The sequence below is a fragment of the Poecile atricapillus genome, chromosome 1, assembly GCF_030490865.1.
Source record: "Poecile atricapillus isolate bPoeAtr1 chromosome 1, bPoeAtr1.hap1, whole genome shotgun sequence".
NCBI lineage: Eukaryota > Metazoa > Chordata > Aves > Passeriformes > Paridae > Poecile > Poecile atricapillus.
In genome coordinates, this window is record NC_081249.1 from 31,190,875 (window position 1) to 31,213,396 (window position 22,522).

General features: G+C 41.7%; 1 protein-coding gene across 1 annotated transcript in view; it reads left to right on the top strand.

Annotated features, from left to right (window-relative positions):
- CRACDL (CRACD like) overlaps positions 1-22,522 on the top strand; it is a 72,077-nt gene that overhangs the window by 21,343 nt on the left and 28,212 nt on the right. The gene's annotated exons all lie outside the window — the stretch shown is intronic.

Consider the following 22,522-nt stretch of genomic DNA (forward strand, 5'->3'; position numbering starts at 1 on the left):
CTTTACCTTTAAAAGAAAGCCACAACAGTAATGAGAGGATTAGCAAATGTGGTTGTTGAGAGTGTTGCTGTGGCTATGATTTGTCAAGAGCTATGTGAGATCTTCTCAAGTATGAATAGCATCAAGCTTTTTACTGCTCTTATTATTTAATTGTATTCTTACAGTATTCAAAGAGCTCAGCCAGCACAAGAAGCTATTGTACTTGGAACTGTGCAAACGCTCAAGAGACAGAATCTAAAAAGTTCTGAGTTTAACATAACAAGATGAATAAGACATGCGCATTCAGGCAACTCAGTAATACCTTGCTGTTAGGCATTTAGGTGGGGTCATAGCAAGGCTTTTTGGCACCTTTCCCTTCCTCCTCCTCCTCTTATACTGCTTCTGTCCTCCTCCTGACACCCTTCCCAGCCAGCTGCTCTTGCAGTTTTGCAAGCCCTGTTGCCCCAGGCACTGCCCCTGTAGCGCAGCCAAGGCTGAGTACCCTGCAGGGTGCAGGCATGGTCCCATATCCACATCAGTTATTTCACAAGAGTCCTCATACATTCTCACTGAAAAGAGCAAGGCAGTTGCTGAAGACTCTGGAAAATAATTCAAGGGTTCCAAGTCAAGTTTTTTCCCACACAGCATTTGTTGCTTTTGGAAGCCCACGTGCAATTCCCTGTCCTTAGCTGCTGCACAACTCGATGTCTTCTCTTTGTACAAGAACATGCAATGCCAGGTGCTGGGGCTGCAAATCCTGCTTTCAAGAAATAGCTGCACCACAGACCACTTTCAGTCATTGAGACAGTACAGTTCAGAGTTCTTCCTGGTACCTGTCTTTCACTGTGGCTTTGTACTTTGCTGCTTCTTAAAAACTTTGCTCCTACACTAATCGCTCAAGGAGAAAATTCCTGCTGGTGGAGCAGGGCCTTACTCAGATCTGCCAGTCTGCCTGCCATACTATTTTGGATGCCAAGTTGACAGCAAGAATGAATTTATGCCATGAGATTGAAAAGGAAGTGTATCATTCAGCTGTTTGGACCAGCAGATGGCAAATGTAAAGGAAAAAAAAAAATCAATCTAAGAGCCAATCCAGAGAACAGACATTAAATAAAGCCATCTGGCAAACATATGAAGGGAAAGAAGATGATGAGACCAAGTTCTGCTTTAAATATCTGCTCATATTGAGAGAAAGTTGGTGGGAACTCACACCATGGGAGAGAAGGCTTTGAGCCTGTAAGGTGTCCTGTGTAGTGTCAAAGCCTGTAGTAGTGTTGAGGACTTATAAGAAGGACCCTAAACTATGAAGCAGGCAGAGCCTAAGCAGCAGCATTCCTGCCTGTGAGAGATCCTGGTGATACTCTACACAGGATAGTGAATACAGATCTGTTTGATTCCCCCCTGATGGGATTGAAAAGACCACACCTAGGAATCTTGTTTGTAGAGAGAGACTAGAAAGATAAGCATGGAAGTAAGCCAAGAGGGTGATCTAATATAAATTGTGGATGCCCCATCCCTGGAAGTGTTCAAGCCCAGGTTGGATGGGGCTTTGAGCAGCCACATCTAGTGGAAGGTGCCCCTATCCATGGCAGGGGGGTTGGAACTAGGATCACCTTTATAGTCCCTTCCAGCCCAAACCATTCTATGATATCACAAATTCTGAAAAACATTGATAAATCTGTTTTTATGTCAATGCCATGGCATTTTCTTACTTTGCTCTACTACTGTTAATTCCTGGAGAAGAAAGATGTGTGTGGTTTTGCACTCAGGCTTTTACTTAAAATTTCAGAAGAGAAACATTGTCCATTGAAACGGGAATTGGTATCTTACATAAGTGCCCAGCCTTTCTTTTGGAAACTTGCTCTCAGGCAATGTGATTTCAGAGCCCAGAAGTCTAGCAGATGTTATTACTATTTCTGTTTTACAGGTCAGTGCTTTTGGTTTTCATGCTGAGAAATGCCTACAGCTGCTAGCCTGTCTTTTATGTTATAAAAACAAGTCAATTCTGTATTGTATTTTTAATTTATACATGATTTTGTAAATTTTTTTTCTGGTAAAATGGGGATACTGTTGAACATTCCAAAAGCATCTAGTAACCAACAGTTTCATTGGCAGATTGTGTCATCTTCTTATTTCCATAAAGGGCAACAGTTGATAATTTTGCAGTGAATTTTGTTCTTGATATCCAGGCCTGTGGCATTAAACAGAATAAATAATCCCACCACTTAACTGCAATGAAATGAAAATATTTCAGTATTGTAACCTAATTTTTTAATGCCTCTGTTGATAATAAGGTTCACATGTGGGATGATATAGTAGCAGTATTTTACGCATTAACTGTTGGTTTCAGACATTTACATGGGAAAAAGTTGCCAGCTCTCACTGAGCAAAATTTTCAAATATCTATTTCCTTCTCATCTCATCTGTGTTGTTAATGATTGCCTACTGTATCTGAGAAAGTTTTCCTTAGTTTCCTTCAGCATCTAATAGCCAGACTAGCAAAAAGACAGTATTCTGTCCCTCTGTTCAGATGAATAATTCATTGACCTGTATTTCTTGTGTAAAGTAAATTTCAATTCTTTCTTTTGTGAAGATGAGTTACAAGAGGTCCTGGACACAAAAAAATTAATTTGCTGCCTTCAGGCACATCATTATCTTTACTGAGAGGGAAGTAACAGTTTATTTCTGTTAAATTTTGGTTAAAGAATTTACTATGCCTAGTGTTAGAGGGATGGTATCCTTTAATTAAAGTTGGAGTTTGGCAGGTTTTTTCAGCGCTGTTCTGCTGCTGTTCTCCCCAGCTCAGCTGAACAATGGGCTAGAGAGATGCTGGCAGTGTTGCTTGGTTACAATTCATCAGTGTGAATCAGTGCTTCACGCAGCTCCTTCTGCAGCTGAACAGCCGGGAGAGTTCTCGGCACTGTGTCACTGATGTGAGCGGAGATGTGAGCAGATTACGGACCATCTCAATTACTGTAATACTACACCTTTTGCAAAGGGGTTTGGACAGCAGTGTTTGACTTTCAGTGGTTGAAGTGAGGCAATTTGGAGCTGTCTGTTTTACATGGCTTTGCAAGTATATAGCCAAGTAAAGCAAATTCTTAACTGTGTGTTTTGTTGCAAGGTGTCTTTGACAAGTTTGGCACTTTGGCATCCTTCTGTATTCATCAGGAGGACGAAATCCTTCATTAAGTGTGTTCCCCTGGAATAGACATGCCATTTACTGAAGCCTGCCTGCAGGCAAAGTGAAACATGTAAGAGGAACTGCTACCTTCTTCATATTGCATTTGACTAAGTCTTAAGCTGGCATAAAATGAAGCTGGTGGAGTTATGCCAGTATAGACAATAGGAAGATGTGACAGGTTATTTTTAACACCATGGAGTAGATTTTTTTCTACCCCACTTAAATCTGTGTTACTACTTACCTGTTCTTGCTGTTCAAGACATGACTGAAGGAAATGTTAAAAGAGAGGAGAGGTGTCCAGTTTTGTGCTCTCCGTGGAATCAGCATTTCCAACAGCATTGTTCCCATCTACATTTTTTTTTCTAAATTTTACATGAATCCTGAAATTATTTCCTTCTCCTCTCTCTTTTGGGCTCAGCAGTCCTCCATTTCTTCTCAAATCTACTGTACTTGTGTCTTTTAATTTCTCTTTGCCTCTATTAAGGGTCTCACTAGAAAAAGCTTGTATTTTTCACACCTGTTATCTTTGCAAACTTTCTCTGTTTTCTCTAATATCTGCTATTTAATGCAGCTCGTTGCATGGCTGAACATAAGGACTATTTGGAAGAATCTGTAGGAGAAGATGCACTGAAGTGCCATCCACTTCACTTGGTTTGCAAAAGCTGAATCTATAGCAAAAAAATTAGTTTAGAGCTACCTAAAGCACAAATACTTCTATGAGTAGTTTCTCTGCACTGTTTTGCTTCCTGGTGATGGTCTCTGTAAGATGGCCTTTGATCAGAAAATTGTTTCAGAGTATCTGCACTGTTTAAAAATCAGTTGCACTGCACAGAGCTGTGATTTCTGATTTGTGCAGTGTTGCTACGTGATCAGTTTTTCTTTAGCAGCAGGTGAGTATGTATTTAATATCTTAAATTTTCAGTATCTTTCCTCCAAATGTCTATTGGTTATCTATAGGGGTTTTTACATTTCAGCACTACTTAAAACCTGGATTAGTTTAACCCTGCTGTATTCAGACTGCAACATCCATAACTATTTTGTCTGGAAATTTAAGTGCTTATGGGATAGGACTTTTCTTCCTGTTTCTTCAGTAAAATGACAAAGGAAATGAATGAAAGAACTATAATTTTCCTATCAATATAATGAGCTTTGGCTCCTGTTCAGAAAGGTACTTGAAGCCCCATAATACTTCTCTGGTTTTGGGCAGTTATAATTGCTGCAGGGATAGACTGATTTCCCTGGATAAATAGGGACATTTATGGGAAAGATCTCAAGCATAGCTAAGAACCTGCTTCCTGACCTCAAGCGTGTGCTGAACAGAGATTTATCAGGCCACTGAACCTGGCTACAGTGAAAGGAGAGCCTTTTTGGGGATTCACTACATGCATTAGGAGTAAGCATTAGGTGTGCCATTGCACAGCTGAGCAGGGCTGGCATCCTGCAAAGACACTTGTGTGCCTTTCCCTTCCATTAAAACATTGCTTTGTAGAAACAAAGATAGAAGAAACTAGATAGAAGGCTATTGTGGTGAAACTAGATAGAAGGCTATTGTGGAGTAATTCCCTTGTAAGGTCATAGCTGGGCTTCTCTAGACATGACAGGCCAGTTCTTCTGTCCCTGAGACCCTTCTTTAAGAGAGCAGTTGCCTGTGTGGTGGTTGGGTGGTAGGTACACCCACTGCAAACTCATGCAGAGACACAGGAGCTGCTGCCCTGGCTGAGCTGGAGTCCTCACAGATATTACTGTCTGGGACTGGCAGAATCTACTTGAGCAAGGAGGGAGCTGCTCACGTGTGAGAATGTGCTCAGATGTGATGGGGAAGCAGCCGGCTGGAATGAAAGGACTTGTTTCTGCACCGATACCCCTCAGCCCTCTCAGCCTCATGGGCCCCTCCAGCCTGTGGGAGCATTGCTACATGTGGTGTGCACAGCACTGCTTTCATGCCATTTTTACCAAGATGTTCCTTGGAGCCAGCAGAAAGCAAACACATCTTTTCCAGATAATTGGGTCTTTGACATTTGTGTTATATGAGGAAGCATTATTTCCTTTTGCTATACAGGATGATAGGGTCTAGTATGCCCATCCAAGGGACTCAGAAGCACTTTAGCTCTTCAGGTCTAGCTCAGCATTTACTTTTCATCTTTTAGAAAATATATCCTGAATAATTTGCAAGCTAAATAGAGTAACTAATACAATGGCATGGCAATAATGTAAAATATTTACATGGCCAGAAATCGTGGAGTTCTTGTGTCATCATAAACTTCCTCAATTTGCTTCCTTTCAGTTTTCTATGTTGAGTTTGGCTTTAGATTATTCTTCATAGTATGGTGTATGGAATAACATTATTTTTTAAATTTTCATATGCTTAATGTTCTCTCATTGCATTTGTTAATGTTGAGGTTGGACACATGGTGGGTGGTTTCTTCTGCTTTATTTAATGACCAGATTTGGAACAGATGTTATTTTAAGGTTAAAAAACTTTCTGGTTTCATTGGCATGAAGAGCAGAAAATGTCTCCCTCCATTTTTGTATGTGTGCTTCCTATTTGCACAACAGGTGCCTTTGTATCATAAAAATAGCTCAGCTGCTGTCCCTTTGTCCCGGGTGCTACGCGCTGGCCTTTACGAAGTAACTTTTTGGCACAGCCCTCCCTTTCCAGGAAGGACCCAGCTAAGCTTCCTCAGTAACATCAGCCTCCGCTAAGAATTCAGGTCAGGATCTCCCTGCTTGTTACTTAGCAACTGGGGGATACTGGTGCTTTCTCCTCTGACCGACTCCTTCCGCGTTAGATACAGGGATCACTTGGGGAAAGGATCAGGGCAGTGCTCATAACTCATCCTTCGGGAAGGCAGAGCAGCCCCATGCTGCATGTCTGATGAGTCGTAGGGTACACTGTCCAAGTCGAACTGAATTGAGACTTTTAGAATTCTCTGCGCAAACTTGAAAGTGCCTCTGCTGGTTTTGCTACCACTTAAATGTCTGGCAAGGTGACAGATCCCTTCTGAAACGCCAGTAGCCTTTTGTGGTGCAGTGAATCTGACAAACGGGAACCTATGCAGGTAAGCAGCTGAAGAAAGTTCGTGTCTGAGGTACTTTAAGGGTTGGTTTCCTTCAGGTGAAATGTGTTTCTTGGTTACACAGGTGCACATTTAGTTCTGGGACTATTGACCTGCCTTTGTACTTATTAAAGTTTCATTGGATGGTAAGTAAAAAAGTTAAGCAGAAAGATGAACTGTCTTCCCTTGTTCTTTGTGGTGTGTGTTTATATTTAAATTTTTGAAAACAACCTTTAAACTTCTCTAGTTAATTTATTGTAGAACTGGCTAATGAAAAATCTTTAAGTGATTAAGAGTTATTGGTTGTCATGCTCTCACTGCAACTCACTGCTTATAGCATATTTGCAAAACAGAAAGCAGCAAGCCCCTCTGGCTATGTATTGTTTGCAGAGGCCAGCAATCATTGGCTCTGGTTAGTAACACAATGGGATTTGTTACTGCTTTTTGTTTCCCTTTGATAAATTACAAGTAGAAGCCCTTTGTCAAATGTAAAAATTAGAGCAATGTGCCATTCTAAGAAAAATACTTACAAAAAATAGTTTCCTTGTGTTGTAGCTTCTCTACTCACAGACAGTAGAGATGGTGGGAATCAAACCAGAGTGTGTTCATATCTAGGGCTGGTACTGGGCTGGCATGATAGTTTTCTGAAGGACCACTCCTCACAGAAAATACAGTTTTCATATTTTGAAAAACATGTAAATTAATGTTTCCAGGTGCATACAACTCTTTAACTTGCCTTTTTCAGAAGTCTATAAGCAGTACATTCCCTCTCTTCAGAAATGTGAATTAATACAGCTCCAATTAACTTGAGCAAAGGCCTGCCAAGTGACATCAGCCAAAGATCTGGCTGCACATCTCTGGGACAGGTACACTGTAAGCATGTTTATATGGGTTCTTCACAAAAGGTTGTAGAGGTGGATTCTGAATAGGAACATAAAAGACCAGATTATTTTTAAGCAATATATTTTAATTATCTCTAATATGGAGCTGTTTAATTTGAGTGCTGACTCTAAGGCATTCAGAAGCTGATTTCTTCAGAGAGACTAAGTGCAGCTTCAATTGATATTTTCCACATTTAGTATTCAGAAAAACAATTCCCAGAGTCTCATATTGCATACCTGATACAGCAGCTGCTTTTTAAGTGTGCATGTCCAATTTGGTATCCCAGACTTTTTGTCTCTATCATACTTACAGGAGAGCTCATACATTCATTCCTAGGACTCGCAGGGTGTGTGTCCTATAAGAAGAGAGAAAAAATATATACCAGGTCGGTATCTTCATGCAGTTTAGGATGTCCTCTATTACAAAAAGCTCTCCCAAGTGTGTAACTTCATACTACTGTCTGAATAGGTGATGTGGGACAGACTAGGAAAAATATCTGTTTGAGGAGGTGCTTCACATTTCATTTAATTGTTCTGGTCTCTAGGTCAACAACTTTCAGGAGACAGTTAACAGCAGAATCCTCTTCAGTAGCTTTGATCTAGCTCTTTCAGTAAAATAGCACCCTCAGAGAATAACATGGGACCTGAGAGATTAAGTCACCCAGTACCTCCTGATCTTTCCTCTGTTCACAAAGCCTGGTAGTGTCCTCTCAGTAATGCTCTTCTGGCAGAGCTAGGAGCTGCTCTCTAGATATCTCATTCCCTACCCATTCCTGTGACTCACAAATATTTTTAAAATGTTTAAAAAAAGGAGACCCCTAAGCAAAGAGTATCAGAATTTCCTCAGGCTTGAACTAGTATATTTGCCAACTGCATGTAAAAAGCTAAATATTTTCCCATAATACCTATACCAGAGACACTCTGTAGATACACAGATGGCTAGGCCCTTGCAAATTCAGCCAAGGGAGCGTATGCTGGCACTTTGGGTTTTGAAAAGAAGCTGGAATGGGTCCTGTAGTCTGGTATTGGCAGCCAGCATCAGCATCTGGGTGGTTGGACATAGGAAAGAGCCAAGTCTGGAAAGGTTATTGAAACACTGGCCTTGCGCAAGCAGTGTTTCTTGATAGTAAATAGATCAAACATGGACTTGGATTCTGCAGCAGAGTAGGCAAGAGGAGGCAGGTGAATGCTTCCTCTCTATTTGTCTGCCAATGTATGCAAGCCTAACTAGGAGCTGGGAAGCTTAAATCCAAGAGTGATCTTTGTGTCATTTAGTTATAGAGGCTGCCTGGGACCCAGTGTCTAGCTCTGGGCATCTGGCTGCCAGAAGTGGTGAGCTTGGAGTAGGGCAGGTGCAGAGAAGAGTGAGTAACATGTCAGGATAATAGAGAGCTTATATCTGTGAGGAAATTAGGATGCCATGACTTGTTTGGCTTTGCAGATGAAGGTTGAAAGGGGAGATGGACATCTTCTCTAAATGCCTGTGGCAAAAGAAAAAGGCTCTTTCAAGAAAGGTATATACATTAGCACAAAAATTAACAGGTATACACTGGTCATTTAGTCTGGGATTTTCTAACCATCAGTTACCAAGTTCTGGAATAGCATTTGAATTTGAATAGTTTTCAAAATAAGATTTTAATCAGCCTGTGAAGGGATTGAGTGTTTGCTTGCACTGAATGCTCAGGAAATTCCCTCTGATAGTATGCTCCCAAGTTTTATTCTCAAACACCTATATGAAGCTCGAAGATATAAATGTACCAAAATGTTCCTCAGGATTTCCCTAAGGAGTTTTCACCACATGATAGAATTGAAAAAGTCCGTGCAATCCATGGAGCTCCTGCAATGAGAAGGGCCTGATAGGTGGGGTGCATCTGTTAGTGATAAGTCTTGCAAAACCACAGAGTTAAAGAGCCTTTGTGAGCAAAATGACTCATCACTGACTTTGGACTTGCCCAAGGAATCAGCAAAGGCCAAGAAGTGCTGGGACCCTTCTAAGATACCGTGAGACTTACTGTTTTGGACTTGAGTCTCTGATTTGTTGCTGTAACTGGCTCCATAGACAGAAATTTCACCTACCTCCCTGGGAAAGCAAGAAAAACAGCGGTTTGAGGCAGGGAATTCCCCCCCTAGGAGTGATGGGGTGACCCTGGAGGTCTGTGCTGTGCCTGAGAGACAAGTTGTTCCTGACTGGAACCACTTTGATGGTTTCACTCTGCACCACCTGCCTTGGCAGGAAGGAGGTCCCACAGGAGGTGGGAGAAAAGCCCATACAAGTAGATTTTGTTTGCACAGCTTTGCTTTTTGAGCTTTGATTAGGAATACTGCTCTGCCAGCCTCTCTCCCAATGGTGTCCATTTTGCTACCTATGGGGATATTGTCTGCTTCTCTGTTTCTCTTCTGACATCTGAGCTCTTTCTAGCATATGAGACATTTAATTTATGAATGCTGCAGTACATTTTGTTGTGCTTATGTAAATCAGGCAGAGATCAAGCATTGTACAGTCACATGTAAAGGTGATGGCAGATGAGTGCTCTTTATGTCATGCTGTATTTCTGCTGCACACTTGCATTTATATTTGCCAAATTACAGGCAGGAAATTTTTGAATTAATGACAAATATTTCCCAACAGTAGTTACTTAAGTGCCTGCACATGTTAAATTAACCATAATAATCTTGTCATAGTCATGAATTAATAACCTGCATCTCACTGGGATTTTGAGAATTGAAGTAAAACATTTGTGGTATATTCAAAGAAGGGAGCCTGGGGACAAATGGGATGTCTCCAAATGGCTTTACATCCCTGTCTGCACCATCCTGTCCCACTTGCCAAGTAACCCTCAAAGGCTATAGAGGAACCTGAAAATTAGGTTTAGAAGAGGCAGAAAGGAAGAGATCTCCTCTGCAGAGGGGTGTTTCTTTCTGGTAAAGTGATTTATACTTATTCTCTCCTGAAATGTCTTCCTCTCTTCATTGTTGAGAGGGAGATGCTGCCAGAGGCAAATGTGCACACAAGAGATTTCTCACAGCGAGTTGAAGCAGCGAGGAGTTTAACAAGGAAGGCGTTTATCAGAGGGGCATGGGGAGAACTTCTGTCCCTGTGTCAGAAAGGAGAAGAGGCTGAGGACAAGCAGTGATGTGGGAAAAGAGAGACATTTCTCACAGTGTGTTCCCTCCCCACCTATGGTCCATGGAACTCCTTCCAGCAGAGACCTGGGGAGAATGATCAAGTTCCCTTTGCCTCCTGAGTTCCACTACCCCACAAGGTGCCAAGGGGAGCTGGGCCCTAGGCCAGAGAGGGCACCTCAGTCTAAGCCATTGGCTCCAGCAAAGCTGGACCAAGGGACAGGCCTGGAGCTGAGCATCGCTTCTGCATGACAGACTTACTCTCGTCCCTGCTCTGAGAGTTGCAGCTTGAGGAACATTGGGAGAAGCATTTCACCTCTCTTATGAGGAGAGGCTGAAAGATCTGGGCTATTTAGTCTAGAGAAGAGAAGGCTGAGAGTGGATCTTATTAATGGATATATACGTCTCAAAGACAAGTGTCAGGAGGATGGTGCCAGAGTCTTTCCAGTGGTGGCCAGTGGCAAGATGAGAGCAAAGGCTATAGACTAAAACACAAGAAGTTTCACCTCAGCATGAAGAACTTTTTTATGTTTGAGACAGTGCAGTAGAACAGGTTGCCCAGGGAAGTTGTGGAGTTTCTCTCTCTAGAGACATTCAAAAACCCACCTGGACATCTTCCTATGTCAGCTGTGACAGGGGCAGGGGGCTTGGGCCAGATGATCTCCAGAGGTCCCTTCCAACCCTCACAATTCTGTGATATGCTTTCTACTTCCCAGTCCAAGGGAATGACGGGTCTTGTGCAGGTGGCACACTAGAGACTTACCTCTGGATTTCTGACAAGGTGGCAGTAAAAACTATTAGGCTGCATTCAGGATTTTGACTTTCAAAAGTCTGCAAGTCTGAAGCAGCAGCTGGAGGTGATACATACAGAATGACTTGCCAGAGGTTGTATTTGCTGAGATTATTGCTTCAGGGAAGGAGTGAAGGAGAAAACAAGAATCTGAGTTAGTGGCAGTTATTTCCATTTGCTCATATCCTTGCTTTGGAGCACAGTGTGGTTTGGAGCATAGACCTGCAAGTAAATGAGATAAGAGCTACAGAAAAATATTTCCTCTCTTTCAAATATAAAGAAAAATTATGTCCTGAATGGATAGTAGGAATGAAAAGTTTGCAAGTTCATGTCATAAAGGGAATAAATGACAAATAATTATGGCTCTTACATTGGTGAAGTCGTGACTGTTTTTTTCTTACAGAATGTGGAGAAAGGTTCCAAACAAAGATGAAAGCCATGATGTTTATTGTGGCATGGACAGAAAGCAATCTTCCAATCTTTTTGTGTAGGAAATGATTTAGATTATTAAGTCCAGCTTAACTGGACTCCTACCTGAAACCTCTGAGGACATCATGTATTACGATGACCTTGTGTTAAAAGTCTCATGCTCTTTTTTCTAGAAGTGATCCGAATATTACTGGTGTGGAGGAAACATAAAGGAGCCTGTGGCTCATCTGTCTCCCATCAGGGCTCAAGAAAATAATTACCATTTGAAGGCTGAGAGGGCCTAAATTAGGAAGGGTCAAAAGAGGCTAAATAAGGTCGTTTCCAAATAAAAGCCTGCCACATGTACTACCTCAGAGCAAGCCTTGTACAACAGTTAGACAAGAGGCTGTTCAGCTTTGCATTTGACCTGTGGGGTTTAGTGCAACAGGAATGTGGAATGTGTTTACAAGGTAGCAGTTATTGTTGAAATATGTGAGTGCTCTTGCCTGGGGAAATTTCGGAGGATTGTGACTGTGCTGACAGTGGCTGTACCTCTTGGGCAGACTGTGTGGATACGGGGGAGGAAACTGGCCCCAGAGTCTGCAATCTACAGAGGGAATGCAGGGCACAATGCTCCCCTTCCCTACCATGTCCTGCTGCCATCCCATGGCTTCAGCTGGATCTCACTCCCTTCTTGCCGCTCCTTCGTGCTAGGATGACCCAGGAGGGTGAACTGGTCCTTGTGCTGGAGACATGGCTTCTTGTTATCCCTGCATCCGAGGGGACTCCAGGTTAGCACATGGCTGCAGCCGGTTCAGCAGAGCGGTCTGGGCTGGAACTAGGTAGAGCTGAGGACTGAGAGCCCCTTTGGGCACCTTTCATGAGCAGGTCCTGGAAATCAGCCTGCTTATGTTCTGGCTAGTCTCAGCTGCTAGGCTGGTATATCACTGTGTGGAAGGGCTCAAGCTTCTCCTAGAAATATATATTTCATTTTCTTTGCATTTCCAACTTCATTTTTTTTTTTAAATCTCTATTTTAAATGTGTTATATTAAAACTATTTTGCACATTGATGATTTCATGCATATGGACGATTTCCAGCACCGGAATTCCCAAGGAAGCTGGTAAAGTCCAGCTTAGTTTCTTTATTTCATTCACTTTCCTTCTTACTTAAGTTTGCCTAATTTTTATCACACTAATGGTAAAATATTTGGAAGAAGACCTAGGATATAACTATATTCTGTGTTCAGTTGAACCCAACATTTTAAAAGTTTTGTCATTAACTTTTAAAGAAACTTAATTAAACTGTTGAAATGACACTGTTACACCATACATGTAATACCATACATGATGGACCTGTGAAAATTGGGTCAAATTAATCTCTAGATGTTAGCAATTGGCCTCCTTGTCTGGTTACCTTGGCCCAGTGAGTTTCCTTCAGAATAGCAGGTAAAGCTGAACAAAGATCTCATTCCAGGTACTGCTAAACACTTCCTGAATCTTAAACTCCCATTAACCTCTGCACTGTACAAGAACACCGTTACTTAATTACTTAATTAGTGGGACAACAGGTGTCAGTGAGCCATTGGTCTGGGCTTGTTGTGCTTCCAGGGGAGACTTTCTTCACCAGAAAGCAGGGGTGTGTGTGTGTGTATAAGCAGATGAATAGATAATTTATTGTATTCATGGTTCCAAAAAAGCTAGGAAGGATCAATGGAAGCCCTGTTATGTTTCTGTGAATTTAAAGGCACTGAGACCTTTTAACACTGTTGATATTTCTACTCATTCTGAATACCAAAAGAGCTGGTATAATTATTTTTGTGAAATAGCTTCGGGAATGTTCCCAGTGCTGAATTCAACAGTAATTGCAATATGTAGAATCAAATGTAATTTTGTTCTAACTAAAGAAATTTGACTTTATTTTCTATTGCTTTTCAAGGAGAGGCACAGTGAGTGAATTTTTAATACTTCACTGACCCCTGACTCTGAGTGATGTTAGCCTCATATTGTAAAAAAAATTATGACCTTCTTCAGAACATTATTAGCAAAATAATCTATGTGAACACTCAGTATTACATAAGTTAAAAATACAGATTGTCCTTCTATCTGTAAAAATGGCTGGTACAAACCTAAAAGTGTGGTAGTGTATCGAGCTGTTTGTGCTCATAAATATAGCAGAGGACCTCTGGTAGGCAGCTAGCTAGGGGAGGTTTTCCGTCTTTGTGTAAAACAGCTATGCCCTTATTATCCCTGAATGCTGAGGGAAAAGGAGAGCAAATGTGGCTTTTTTACTTTAACAGTTCTCTTTATAATCATGCTTTCCATGTCGGTGGAATAAATCTCCTGGCCCCTCTATTAAGTCACAAGAAATAAAGGACTGAAAGCAAGAAGGAAAGGGTTACTGCATAGGAATAAGACATTTCACATGAGTTTGCTTTATTCTTTTGCCCATGCAGGCTCCTCCCTCCACCCCCCTTCCTGTAATTCTTTTATATGATGGTTTGCTTTGCTTTGGTTTTTGTTTGTTGGGGTTTTTTTGTTTGTTTAAGGAAAGCATGCAAGTCAAGCTAAGGCTTTTCCTGTGAACAAAATATGACCTTTGTGAAGGTGTATACCATCAAGTTACTGGGCTCTATCAGGGAAGAAAGTTCCCTTTACCCTTCTGGAACAGATTATTCCCTGCACTATCCAAGACATCAGGCTGGGCAGTCTTAGTAATGCCTTCTGACCTCTTTTGTTTCTGTGTGCTGTATCAATGCACTGTTTTAAAAAATAAAAATCTCACTCCTCACAAGCTGCTTGGGAGGGAAGTTTATTTTATGGAGTGTTTCTCACCTCTCGCAAAAGTGCTGAGGGAATGAAGGACTATTAATTCTTGGGGGGAAAAAAAGAGGTAAAAAATGAAGGTTTTTACCTCTCCCCCATCTCTTGGAAATGCACTGTGCTTGTAATAGAGAAAGGAATGTGCTGTTGGCAGAGGCGTGGCAGAAGGGCTGATGAGGATCTGATGAGAATCTGCACAGCCTTTGGAATAACGGGCAGATGCGTCAGAGGGTAGTTTGGGCTGGTTAGGCAAAAGAAAACACACACTGCCCAACAGCGGTGGAAGAATGAAAACAGCTAAATGCCCAGAAAACCCTTCAAGGCTTGGGAATATTTCTCTGTTGTAGCCCCTAAAGCCTCATCTGCTATTCATGTTAGGCCTTGCCCTGTTTGCACAAAGGCTTGGGCTTGAAGCCTGTGCAGTGAGCTCTGTTCTATCTCTCCTGTCCAATCTTCCTTTTAGCAGGTATTTTATTACATGACATCCCTTGATGTCTCTTCTCAGGGATCACAGGGACACCCAGCACCACCTTATGTTTACATGGTATGCAACAAGAATTTGAGTGATAATGAGAGTACTGCAAGGGCAAGGGCTGATGCAAAGGGGCAGTAGTATGTCAATAGTTACATTGCTGGTCCTTGTGGCACAGCTTGGTATCCTTCCACCTCCACCCATGTTGGGGGTAGAGGGATAGCAAACTCTGGTGCAAGGAAGAGCATTGGAAGAGATGTGTGCTGGTGCAACTGACTTCTCTTAGTTATTTCTGAGGGAAAGGGCAAATTACTCACAGCCAGGTCTATTCATTTTGACAGTGAGTGGGAAGAGGATTAGAGGATCCCAAACTGGCAGAGTTTTAAAAGAGAAGGACACTGACTTTGTGTTCAGGCTGTGTGTTCTCACCTGGACCCATGTGTGCTGACCTAGGACCCATGCAGCCATGGAGAGGATGCTGGCAGCAAAGACATGTGACCCAGCTTTGCTCTGAGCACAAGGAGTGGCTCATAGGCTCTCACCACACCAGCGTGATTGTGCAATGTTCAAATTTTCTTTTAACATAAGATCATGCTACAAACATCACGTTAGCTGGAGATAAATGTTAACCACAAGTGAGGAAACAAAACCTTTTATTAGCCAATAATGCAGATATGAAATGATGGGTAAAGTGTACCAGCTTCAGTGTGAGACAAATGAAAATGGATAGCAAACTATCATTTAGACAGCCAACCATTTGTGAAAGTGGTGAAATTGGTGAAAATGATGTTTGCGTGGGCATCAGTCAGTGTAAACAAGTAAGTGCTAACAGCAAAGAACACATGAATTCATAGACTTTGCAAAGCAATACTTTTTGTTTACTGATACACACCATTTGAACAAAATAGAAGGAGATGATTGTCTGGCCAATTTTGGAAACAAAAGGCAAAGTTGTATACAAAAAGTGAAAGGGTGTCTTTCTTCCTGGTTTGGCATAAGACTTGATAAGAGAAACCAGTGCAGTTTTCTCAGAAAATGTCTTCTCTGGGTAAATTATTTTTAATAATTCACAAATGATGAGGACGCAGCTAGAATATATACAGATACTGTAGAGATGCTGATATATGGTAGAATGACCCTTCAGTCCCACTGCTGGCACCCTGGATAAAGCTTCTAGAATGGCTGAATGTATGTAAGCATGCACTCAAGTACATTTGTTCACTCGATTTAAAAACTGGAGGCCAAATAAAAAATGAAAAGTAAAACTCCTTTGACCTAATGAGAGGTCTGAAGCAGGAAAATGTATGGCTTTGGAAATGGGGTTGCAGTTGTTACAAAATTCTCCTGTCCTTTTATGAGCTTTTTGGATGTGTTTGTAAAGACAAATCAGATTCCTGCACCTCACTCATGTGGACATTCCTAATACTTGGGCTTATATGTGCTGTGCTAGCTCAGGGGGAGCACTTCACTATACTTCTTAGACCTCCTGTTGCAGGTGGTTTATCTTGGAAACAAAAGCTCAAGATGATGGCTGCTCTTTAGAAATGATTTTATAATTGGACATACTGTGAAAAATTTAGTTTTGGCATGGCTCGAGCATTATCACTTGGGAGCACTGAAAGTTGTTTGAGAGTTTGGAAGGAGGGGACAGTGATCTCTGTTAGAAGGACGTCTGAGCAGAGAGGTGTGTTGAACAGCAGGGTTTCTTGAGTTGTGTGAATACCTGCCTGCTGCCCTATACTTCCTTCTGCCACACCCTGCACAGTGTTTTCAGCACAAGGTCTCCCGTGGCTGCAGAGATAAACCTTTGCTTGGGAGGCAGGTGATCACAACACACTTTTGAACCTGTGCTATGCCAAGGCATGGCACCCTGGGGCTGTGTGCAGGTGGTGCTCTTGCTAATGCACATGCTGGAGAGCTGGAGAGTCTCCAGGGTTGTGAAAGCACTGCTGGTGTGCCTGGGATGGCAGAGGACCATGGCAGGCACTCTGGGCTTGTTCCCTCTTTAAACTTGGAGCTGTTCTGTTTCTGCAGTCCAAGTGACAGGAGAAGAGGCTGTGTGGCCTCTGGATGGTGTCTTCATTTCAGGTCTGAGTCCTCAGAGAGGGGGAGGGTGAGAAAAGGCTGCCTCAGTCTTTGCTCCTGGCATGGTTAGGGTTTAGGATGGCTTTAGGTTGGTTACTCTCTCAGTTAGAAGAGTATCTCTGATTATTTGGGGTTTTTTTATATCCTCAGAATCCCTGCTTTATTTTCTTCTTTGCCCCCCATCCCCGTCAAATCTTCAAGTCTGTGTAATATCAGTAGGAATGTTGGTATATATCGTGATGTTCCTAGAAAAGGGCAGCTCTTCCTCTCATGTGAAATAATTTCCCTAAATTCAGAATTTGTAGCTCCTCATGTTTCTACTAGAAAAGAGATATTCTTATACAAAAGAGAAATGAAAGGTATAAATTGCTGTTGTTTGGTTTTTGGATACATACTTTTGAGTGTACTGGCATTTAGAAGGGTTAAGAAGGGGAATAGAAACCTCTTGTGCTGCTATATTCCATTTCTATTCTCTGCAGTGGCATAGGCTCAGATGTATTTCTTGAATCACAACTTATCTAGAAAGGCCCTAGGAAGGAAGAAGGAAAGTGAAAAAAGTCTCTGCTGGGAAAAGTCCAATATAGCAAAAATACTGTTACCAACAGGTAATATTTGTCATAAGACATTATATTTGGCTTATAAAAGCTCATAATAAATTGATAAACCAAGTACCTCTAGTATTCCATTCTGAAAACAAGCACACATATAATGTGGAAAAAAAAAAGAGGAAAAGAGTGTGACTGCCAGTGGTGTGGTAAATCTTGTCCTTGCTAACAAGGGAGAACCAATGCAGGTTGCTTCTTTAGGATAAAAATCCTGCTGAGTTTTCAGATCACAGGATGATTTAATTAAATGATGGACTTCAGTAAATCCTTGGGGAAACTGGAAATGAAAAAGCTCAGCCGCCAAGCCTCTAGATCCAAGCATAAGTGCACAATGAATACCACCCATCCCAGTGGATGCCAAATTCAAAGCTGCTGGATTTTGTCAGTATTCTGTTGCACAGCTCTTAAGCTTGTAGGCCATTGTAGACTTTAAACAAAGTTTTGAGGGTGAAAAAATTTGGCTCCAGAGCAAAAACTTCAATCTCTGTTTACATCAGGGAAATGACAAGCAGTTACAGTCATACCAAGGGTACTCTGGATTTCTTTTGTTTCTCCATAAGTACCATTTTTAAATCAAATCTTTCTACTGGAGGGTTTGTTGCAGATGTTGAGGAAGAGTCTTGAAAGATTGAAAATCTGCCTAAAGATATCGTTAAAATACATTATTCCAAAAGAAAAAGGGTAGACAATAGATAGTGTGGTGCCCTGAGTAGATATATTTGGGGAAAAAATTCTCCTGGTAGTGAAAGCCAGTGTTTCTCTGACAGTGCAAAGGAAGCATTTAAAAGGAAACCCAGCTTTCCCTCATGTTGATAAAAACAACATAGTAAATTTTAAGGTGGAAATTAATGTGATTGTCTACAACTAGGTTTTCTGAGACACTAAGGCAGTGCCTGGCTTGTAGAGTGTCACAGAGGGTTCTCTGACAGCTGCTGGATGCTCAGCAAGGACCAGTATTTCTTCACACTATCTTGGGATATTGTGCCAATGAAAACCCTCACTTGGCAAAGTGCTGGAGTAAGTGGCTAAGGGTCAGCTTCAAGCATTTGCTCAAAACCAGGGTTTGCTAAAAAATGAATCTGTTGACTTTTGAGCATTTTTCTGAAAACCTGAGCACCAGCACACTGCCCAGAAGCATTTTGCAAGTTCTTCCAGTCCTCTCTGCTGCCTGCTGGTTTCCACCCCCCCATCCCCCTGCCCTGTGCCGTTCTCGGGTTAAGGAAGCATGTGTCCATTCATCTCCTGATGCAAACAAATCTCTCCTTGGTAACAGAAGGCACAAAACACTTCCTGCATCCTTGGTAATGGGCAGGTGGCTGCACCTTGCTGCCCTTGTCATTGTGTGTGTTTGCACAACATAGTGACTGCTCCAAGGGCTGCTGTCACCTCCTCCTCTGTCAGCCACCACTGGGCTGGGACAGTCACTGCTGTCTGAGTTCAGGCTGGAAACTTGTCTTTTGAACTGAAAACTAAATCCTTATAATTGCATGATGAGTTGAGAGGGAGTTTTTATATAGCCTTACAGTCACTACGCTGCACACACAGTATTGCTTGCCTGACCCAAACTTACAGGATTTATTTGCCATGATTTAAGATAACCATTTCCTTGCTGAGGGTAAGAGAGTCTCTGAACTCCTGCACAGGAGGTTGAGGCCACTGATATTTGTGCCTGCTGTCTCCTGCACCCAGGTGCCTCTGACCCGCACCTTGGATTGTTTTCTGCCTCACTCCAAAGCTATCTTACCTGGACAGCCTTCCTCCCTGCACACAGCCCAGGTCTCTTGGGCAGCTTTCCCACAGCAAAGCAGCCAGGCTTTTCCCCAGGTGACACTGAGCTGTCTAGGGATGGATCCAGCAGCAGTGGTGAGACCTGGTGTTATGGAAATTACACAAGCCAGCCACAAAAGCTGGGTTCAATTAGGTTTCTACTGAATTAATAAGCTGAAAGACAGATTCCTCTGTAAAAATATCTTAGAAGTACTTTTTATTAATAACATTGCAGCCTGAGTTGGGCATCTATTAAGAAGGTCCTTAAACAAAGAAATCCCTGGATGACCTGCTAAAGCAATACGTTGGAAAATAGTATCTTTCAAACAATCTTTGTGTGTTTTGCTAGCAAGTAACAAATCATTTATGTATTGGACAAGTTTAGACCCCCTCAGGCTTATATTTAATAATATATTTAATATATATTAATATAATATCTTTCTGATTTTCTCTCTCACTGTGACATCCTTGAAATAGTTGCAGATGTCAGAGGCAGCTGGGTCCACAAATATACTTGCTACTATATTTTGTTATAATAAATAATAAAATATTAAGATTCTGGACACTCATTCCCTTGTACCTCAACAGCACTCATTACAATCTTTTCTAGTAGTCACTGTCTACATTCCTGTACTTTAGTTCAATTTATTCATCTCTTCACAAGCTCTAATCACACTTTGGGAGTTATCTCTGTCTATAACAATCCCAACCAGGATCAATCTGAGGCCAGGCAGCCCAACTTCCCTTTGCCAGTAGATCAGTTCCATATGTTTTTTCAATTGTTTTATCTTGCTCTTGTAGATGGAACAGCTCCTTCAGCAGCAGACCAGCATGAGCCCAGGATGGGTCATATCAAGAACAAATAATATAAAATAATGATGCACATTGACCTGCATCTTCCCTTAACCTAGGAATTTGATTTCCCCACATAACCAAATCCCCAGGGTTCTAAAGGTGATGGAATATGAACACACACATACAGTAGCCCAACACCTCCTTCCTTCTCACAAGCCAGGGCTCCAGCCCTGTACTCTAGCAAGAGACACGGTAGTGGAGGGCTGCTTTCCTCTGGGTGAGACACACTAATTCTTAAATAATGTTACTAAACAGCAAAAACATGGTGAGCCTGAAGAATTGCTGCATGAGGAAAGAAAAGGAGTGAGGAACTTGCTTCAAAATGCACAACTGGCAAGGAGAGAGCCCATCAAGGTTCAGTGTCCTTCTCTTTCCTCTGAGTGAGGAGATTTATGCTGCACACCTGGTCATGTATTAGTGTCCCTCAATGTTTGGGGCATCCAGTGGAAACATTATTTGTGACCTCAGATGTCACAAAATAAATGACACTAATAATGCATTGCATGCAATTTGGTAGAGCTAAGTTTTGTTTTTTTTTTTTTAATTGGTTTTATTCCCTAGAAATTTGGCTGCCAAGGTTTGGGACAGGAACATAATTCTGGTTTGTCAGGAATATAATACACTAACTGATTGAATTTTGCCAGAGGGAACATGTTCATACTTGCCTGCATGTTACCAACAAACATTGTCACTGCGTGGGGGTTTGTCCCGCAGTGGCTTTGCTGTTGAGAACTAGTGAAGTACGGCATACAAACATTTGGATAAAAAAAAAATGTACCCTCACCTAAGTGCAGCTGGATGCAGCAGGGTGATGCCAGTGAGCCACAAATGGGGATGTGAGTTATGTCATCCACAATTTATACAGAGACTAGAATCCTACTTCTGGATGTGTGTAGCTTGTAGATGCTACAGGGCATGCATACAACAGCTGAAGCTTTGGAGGTATTGATTTACATTCCTGGCATTGCTACTGCAATGTGACAGCAGGAATCTGAGACACCCTGTTTAACAATTGACCAGGTATGCCACAGCCCACAATACATATTTATCTGTCACCTCCCAGTGGACATTTACTTTAAAAATAAAGACATTGTAGAATCACAGAATTGTTTGCGTTGAAATGGATCTTAAAGAACATTTAGTCCCAGCCTCCCTGCCATAGGCAGGGACACCTTCCACTAGACCAGATTGCTCAAAGCCCCATCCAGCCTGGCCTTGAACTCTTCCAGGGGTGGGGTATCCACAGCTTCTCTGGGCAACCTGTTCCAGTGCCTCACCACCCTCATCCATGTTTTTTTCTAGGGTAGGTTCCTTATTAAATCTTCTTACTTCAGGCAGATGCCCTTGACCAAAAGTTGCTCACTGTGGTGTTTGTGTTAATCCTGGTTTGGTACCTGGTGGGTGGTGGCAGGGGGTGTTTCATCCCCAAGCTGTGTGTCTGTCTGGTGCAGAAGCCCTGGCGGGCAGTAGAGGTGCCTTTGCTATGGCTGTCCTGCAGCTGTGTGCTGTGGTCCAGCTCAAGTGGCTGCAGATGGTTCAGGTGATGTGTTGTGTTTTAGATTTGAGTAATAAAGATTTTGCTTCCATTTCACTAGCTCATTGGATTTACGAGATTTATTTCTTAAGTCTCCTGGTCCTTCAGTAGATCAAAACAGCCACAGTCTACTTAGCCTCCCATCCAGGCTGTGGCATGAGCATCTACTACCATTACAGCCCAAAGAGAGACTCTACAGCATTTAACTCACTATCCAATCAATGGCATCCATGACTTTCTTCTCCCTTGACCATGAAATTATGGCTCTCCAGAAGAGGAAAAGAGAGCACAAACAGACTACTGCACCAGAAATATAATTTAAATGACAGATATAATGTCTTCAGGCTTTGGACATGTACAGTTTTGCAATTATTTTTTAGTTTAGGAACCTTAATAAGCTAAGTAATATTTTGGTTCTGAAAAGTAAGGAAAAGAGGAGAAAATGAGAAAATCAGTTGCTTTACCTTTACTTATATTTCTCTGTTACTAATTCTCCCTAACTCTGTTATCTATACAAAATTAAAGGAATAGAAAGAATCACTACATTTTCCCACGTTTCTTTAGAAAGAAGAAAAACCACAATTTGCAGAAACTTCAAACTGGGTATATACAAGAGAAAAATGCAGGGGGTTCTCTACTATTGTTACTTGTACACTTACTCTAATGTTGTCATTTTGTCATTTTGCCACTGGTCCTGAATGGGCCCAGAAAAGGAGAATCAAACAAGCCCACCTCCTCTCATACATGTTTTTAGAAGCATTCAAGAATTCACCAAGGTCACTCTTCAGACAGAAGAGGCTGATCAACTAAACTGCCATGTACTATCGTCCTTTGAAAGTGGAAATACTCTATGTGATCTATTATAGATTAGCCTAATAAGTACCAAATGGGATATTTTTATGTATGATGTATATTTTATGTGTATTTATATATAATATACACACAAATATGTTTAGATGTGT